Genomic DNA, 6425 nt, shown 5'->3' on the forward strand with positions numbered 1-6425 from the left:
CCAGTGGAAATTTCCAGCAGCAATATCCAGTGGTAGTCCATGGGGTTTCCCAAGGGATTTTTCAGTGATACCCCCGGAAATTTCCACTGGTAATCCTCTGGTTTTCCACCATGGTTATATGAGTGGAATGACAGTGGAAATTTCCAGGGTGATGAGTGGATATCACCATGGGTAGTCCAAGGGTTTTCCCGTAGAAAGTTCCAGGAGGAAAATTCCATCTTTCAGATGGAAAATCCCAAAGGAATTCATGTGGAGTACCAGTGGAATATTCCAGTGTAAACATCCAGTGGAAGACCCTTGGTTCTCCCACGGTTATATACACTCATACACATGGTAATATCCACTGGTAATCCTGTGGTTTCTCACCACGGTTATATGAGTGAAACAACAGTGAAATTTTCCCTGGTGATGGATGGAAATCACCATGGGCACTCCGAAGGTTTTCCCATAGAAACTTCAAAGTGGTGAATTCCTACTTCCAGGTGGAAAATTCCAGAAGAATTTGTGTGGAGCACCATGGAAAGTTCCAGTGTTCTATTTTATTAAAAAAAAAAAGATTTCACTCTGCGATATGTCTATTTTAATATTAATCGAAAGAATTTATCACAACGGTCTCTGTATTTCAAATGTAATCGACGAGTCGATGATGCGTTCGATGAGTAAATAACGCCATTTCAGCGCACGCGCATTGCTCACGGATTTTTCTGGAAGTCGTGGTGAATTGGTTCTTGTGCAGTTATTTGTAAAAAAAATACAATTAAAACTTTGAAAAACCAGTGACAAAAGTGTGCGGGATGAACAATAGAACTAGTTAAATAAAGTGACACGGTTTTCAATGCGAAATAAAGAAATTTAGTGCGCGAAACACAAAAAAATCATCTTCTCCGTCTCATTCTTTGTGTTGACAAGGTAAGACGCCATTTAGAAAAGAAAATACCGTCAAATCAACTTTCACAAGTTTTTCTTGAATATTTTCCAAATTAGTTGAGATATTTGAATATCCAGTGGGTAATACCACCACCGAGGCTGGTAGATACCCATGGAAACTGCGTGACGCGTCAATACAAAATTACAATATACTTCACCAGTGGAATCCAAGGGGATTAAGGGTGGAATTCACCAAGTGGACACGTGGATAATTCCACTCTGTTACCAGTGGAATTTCCATTGGATCGCGCCGATTTTTCTTATATATTCACAATTCAACAGCACATAAAATCCATTTTATTGCTGTGCTTTCCGGAAAGTCATGCAAAATTTTTTCTTGTATATTTTGTTGAAAATACCCAAGAAAGCTATAATGAACAAGAGATTTTACCTACTTCCTCCAAAAATGCAAAGATTTTCTTAGATTTTTCTTATATATTTTGTAAAATATTCTCTTTTTTTAATTTTATTTTATTGTTCAGAAGATTTTTACTGCGCTTCCGCAGAAAACGTGAGATTTTTGGGATTTTCTTGTATATTTTGTTAAATATATTATAGACACCCATGTTGATAAGGAGGCTCATACTGCTTCCCTTCTCTGGTAAATCTTACAACAAACACTTTTATCTTGGGTATTTCTGAAAATTTACAACACAATCCTAAGAATTTAGGGGATTTCCTTGTGAAAGTATGAAGAATAATCTGATCAGCGTTAGTATTTTGGGTACATTCAATAAAATGATCAAGGAAATCCTATACAATATCTACGATTTTCTGGAAGAAATAGGAGAGAAGCCCTGAGCAATGTGGGCTCCTTGTATAGAAATGGATTTGTATTATTTGTATAAACAAATAAAATAAATAAGCTTTTCATATTTTATAGACCATATTATACACGATAAGGCGATGAAGTCCTGTGCCAAAATAGTCGGTCAAATCAAAGACAGCAATAGGCCATGCAGAAAGCGTAAGAAGGCAACGCCAGCAATTCCATTACCAAAGAACACTTCAGCAGTACCTGGGCCATATACTCAGCGAGATTTGAAATCGTCTGAATCTACTCATACATCTATCTATCGTCTAAATCGTAAGCTGTGTAAGGTGAGTGTCTTTAATAATTTGTAGTCTACCAAATTATAAAAAAAAACATACAATAGCACTATTGTAGTAAATTAAAGTAGCGTGTGCACGATGAATTTTCGATTCGTATGATATGCAGTCAAATTCAGGAGGATTCGGACTTCGTTTTTTTTCGTCGATGTCATTTCAAGATAATTTATTAATCAGGTGAAATGATAACTGTCTCATTGCGATCCATCGCTATTGTCGAATGTCCATTTATGGACAATCGAGATAATAACTTGCATTTTTGTCGCTAGTGTCGATAATTCTCGCCACTAGCTTATCGACGCCTCCGGACCTGTCGATTTGTACTTTCGAAGTGAAATTAAGTGAACATTTTGATTTTTTTTTAGTAAGTATCCTTTTTCCTATTTTACTCTACTAAATACTCTTTTACTCTTTAATATATACCTTTTTTATAGATAGATAGATAGATTTATTTTCTCTTAAAACATCTGCGGCTGCCACCGACTTCAAGACCGACCTCATCGGGCAAGACGGCAGAAAATCCCGAATCACTCGTTGTATAGGCCATATTTATTTTCATATTCATCATTAGACAACATATGAATGTGTTTTGAGAAGCTTTGCAGATGGAAAGAGGTGGGTCCCAGCATTATTCTTTTTTTATGGAGCTTGGTCTATAAAAACAAAAAGAGGAATGGTTTCATAACCTATAAAACTTAGGCTGTTCCCCATCGAACCGGCAAACATCATCAACGTACTAAAATAAGGTCCCGGAAACACAACGATCATCTTTTCAAAGGATTCCAATTCTAAGGCTGTGGGAAAGATGTTTAACCTGTCCTGCAGTCCGGAAGATTGAGAAATACTGGGTAATTTTGAAGACAAATCTCAGGAAGCAGGCCAGACAGCCGAAAATTCGGCGGATTTTGCGAGGAAGTGGAAGAAAACGATCCATTATCGTGGAAAGGGCTTTGTCGTCAACTCCTTAATGAAGGGAATATTAAAAAAAAATGCGGCGAGAAGCCATTGGTCTAAAAAGAACCAAAATTTCAGAGAAATCCCAATAAAATTATATTTCCGTAAATATTTGTATTTTTTATATGCTGTGGGTAATTTTTCAGAGCCATTATTCAATGGAATATTTGGCACTCAATGGGTCAAGTGGTAGAGCACTCGCTCTATGATGCAAGTGTCCCGGTTTCGAATCCCCTTTAGGTCACCAGGAAGTTTTCTGGCGTTAAAGGTGTTCGGATTGCATCCAGTGAGCTTCACTGCACTTGACTCCACGGGGCATGGAACTGGCAACCTCATCCCGTACAAGAAAAAATAATATAGCATGTCTAGAAATCTCCTTGCGGGAAAGCCCAGTTCCTTCATGGAATGTCGCGCCAGCATTATTTATTATTAGTCAATGGGGAATTTCAGCGTGCACATTTATTTACGTAAATTAGCTAGGCATACCTATCTCTAAAAATCAAGTCATGCTCATGAAAATTTGGATGAGTGGCTAGTAACGGTTACTTTCTTTCAACTTTTCTTTCTAGGTGATCAACGATTCCTGCTTCTTTTGTAATTCATTATAATGTAAATATTTTTTCAATCACGTCAATATTTTTTATATATGTATCTGAACATTAAATTAATTTGAAGTTTAATTAGATTTTTTTTTAAAATTAAATGTATTATTTTTTTTTTATTTTATTAAAAAAGTGAAGTTAATACATGAAATAAAATGTTCTCTGCTATATATGACCAGTGTTATTACTTTAGTCTCAAGCTTGAACGATAATCTGAAGTACAAAAATTGCCTGAACGCTTACAGAAAAGTATATTCTTTAATAGAATGGAGATATTTCATTAGGCATAAAAAAAAGAAGGTCGCATAGAATTGACATGTCAACTCCAAGAGATTCTTAGTATCATCGATATGACAATACTTTCGCCGCATTCGAAGAGTATAGTGCTAAAAGAGGATCTTCTGTTGCATCGCCATCGCTCTCTTCCAGCACCAAGTCATCAAGAGGAAACATTTCTTAACATCCATGAATTGCCAATGCAATGGTCTGCCAGTGGAATGACATGGTACAGCTCTTACCATGTGGATTCCATTGGTATCCCATGCGAAAATACCGGCTGGTTTTCCGAGATCACCCATGGAGTGCCAGTGGAGTACCAGTGGAAATTACCCCGCCCAGGTAAAGCAGTTACCACTGGGTTGCCATTGGTATCCCATGGGAAAACACCGGCCGGTTTTCCGAGATCACCCATGGAGTGCCAGTGGAGTACCAGTGGAAATTACCCCGCCCAGGTAAAGCAGTTACCACTGGGTTGCCATTGGTATCCCATGGGAAAACACCGGCCGGTTTTCCGAGATCACCCATGGAGTGCCAGTGGAGTACCAGTGGAAATTACCCCTCCCAGGTACGGAACTTACCACAGGAATTACCTTGGTGTCCCATGAGAAAATACCGGCCAATTTTCCGAGAGTACTCATGGATTTCCCATAGAGTACCAGTGGAAATTACCATGCGGCAGCTTTAGAATTTCAACGGGAATGCCCATGGATTTCCACTGGATAACACCACCACCGAGGCTGGTAGATTCCCATGGAAATTGCGTGACGCGCCAATGCAAAATTACAATGTACTTCTACAGGGGAATCCAGGGGGATAAAGGGTGGATTTCACCAAGTGGACGCATGGAACATTCCATTCTGTTACCAATGGAATTTCCATTGGATCGCGCCGGATTTTTCTTATAGGGACGCATGCAATACATTTTTTAAATTCTTCTTGCAAGTCACCCTTTGCTTGTTTTATAACGATTTTTGCATTTTTAACTTGTCAAATAATCACAAAATTAGGTTTAAATCTTTTTATCGAAAATTGAAATATTTAATTAATTTATTATCAAGTTTTTAAGGTGTCTCACATTCCACACTGCTTTGTCCAACTTTCCAAACTGTCTCGCTTTAGACAATTTACTCTACTCTATAGGATAAGCGAGAGTCTACTGTAGTGTAGTTGCGACTCAATACCACATAAAATTATGCTATTTGAGCGCCCCTGTAAAAGTTTTCAACCATTACATCAGAAAGAGTAACAAGCGAGAGGAAAAGTTACAAGAGCCTTACTAATACTCCTTGTGGTATTTGCAAGGGAGGATGTAACAAGTACCAATATTGCTGGAAAATGGTTGGGAAATTTTCTAAGAGTGAAAATGTATAAAGGGAGAGTAATGAGAATTTATGGGAATGTGAGCATGAAGCTATGGGACTCTGATTCTCAGGTGTCTCTTTTGTGCCTTATAATGTTTTCCTGTTACATCCAACTTGTCCTCCTGATCCCACCATCCAACATCCGGTATAAAAAACATATCCTCCTAACCCAAGCAAATGGACAAAAATGCGACATTCTGCACAACACCAACATATTGTTGCAATTCAGACCAAGTTTGGATGGTGGAAAGTTGGACAATTTAGTGCACAAAACATTCTAGAGACCAAAGTGGAAATTGTTCCCGGGAGGAAAATTGCGAAAAGACATAAAATTTATCATGAAGCACATTCCCATTCTTAGCATTTGGAAGCGGACAAATTTTGTTGGATATATTGACGCAATATGCCGAAAAGTATTCTCTTTCCACAAACTTGTTTTCAGAAATGCCTCTAACTCTTCATGTGATGATGTTTATCCAATTTTCACGATGAAATACAACGTCTTGAGATATTGATATCAAAATATAAACTCAAACACGAGTGTAAACAATTTGTCTAGGGTAGAATGTCATAAATATTTTTGTGGTTTCTGCTAAAGAACGCCAAAGCATCAAATCCTGGACAGACTGTGATGTGGTACGCCTATCATATTTGAGGAATTCCCTCCCGAAAAGAAGGGCCTCAACATGAATTTTCATCCCGAAACGCACTTTAGACACACACACCAAACTTGAGTGGATAATTCAATTAAATTTTCTCTCTGCGTGGATGGATTTTGGAGGGAAATTGAATTTGGACTCTTTCTCATACGCAACATGCTAGCATTATAATGAGATATAAACATTATTAAATGTAGTAAATCATCATTTTGCGTCCATCCACTCGAGAGAATGCTAATCAAATTTCAACACTAACTTTCCCTCAAATGTTATTCTTTCATAAATGTGACACGTTTTTGGATCACTCCTCCTCAAATGTTTCTATTTTTTCAACTACATCTCCCATGGACACTTTTTTCCTTTCTCGCCCTCAAGTGTAAGTACAATTTTTCCGCTTTATATTATTATTTTTGATAAGGAAAAAGAAACACTGAGCAATAAATCGAAAATAAATATTTATTCTATATATAACTTGGCAAAATGATGGCATTCAATAAAAATTTCGAAGAGGAAGAATCAACATGGAATTTCGA

The 6425-nt window shown here is 37.5% G+C and overlaps 1 long non-coding RNA gene across 1 annotated transcript; it reads left to right on the plus strand.

Moving 5' to 3' along the window:
- The first annotated feature begins 724 nt into the window (after positions 1-724).
- On the plus strand, positions 725-3671 carry LOC129801269 (uncharacterized). The gene is made up of 3 exons (XR_008751683.1): positions 725-909; positions 1811-2028; positions 3561-3671. It is a non-coding gene; the product is annotated as an uncharacterized LOC129801269 (long non-coding RNA).
- Positions 3672-6425: the final 2754 nt, after the last annotated feature.

This window comes from Phlebotomus papatasi, chromosome 2 (genome assembly GCF_024763615.1).
Source record: "Phlebotomus papatasi isolate M1 chromosome 2, Ppap_2.1, whole genome shotgun sequence".
Classification (NCBI taxonomy): Eukaryota; Metazoa; Arthropoda; class Insecta; order Diptera; family Psychodidae; genus Phlebotomus; species Phlebotomus papatasi.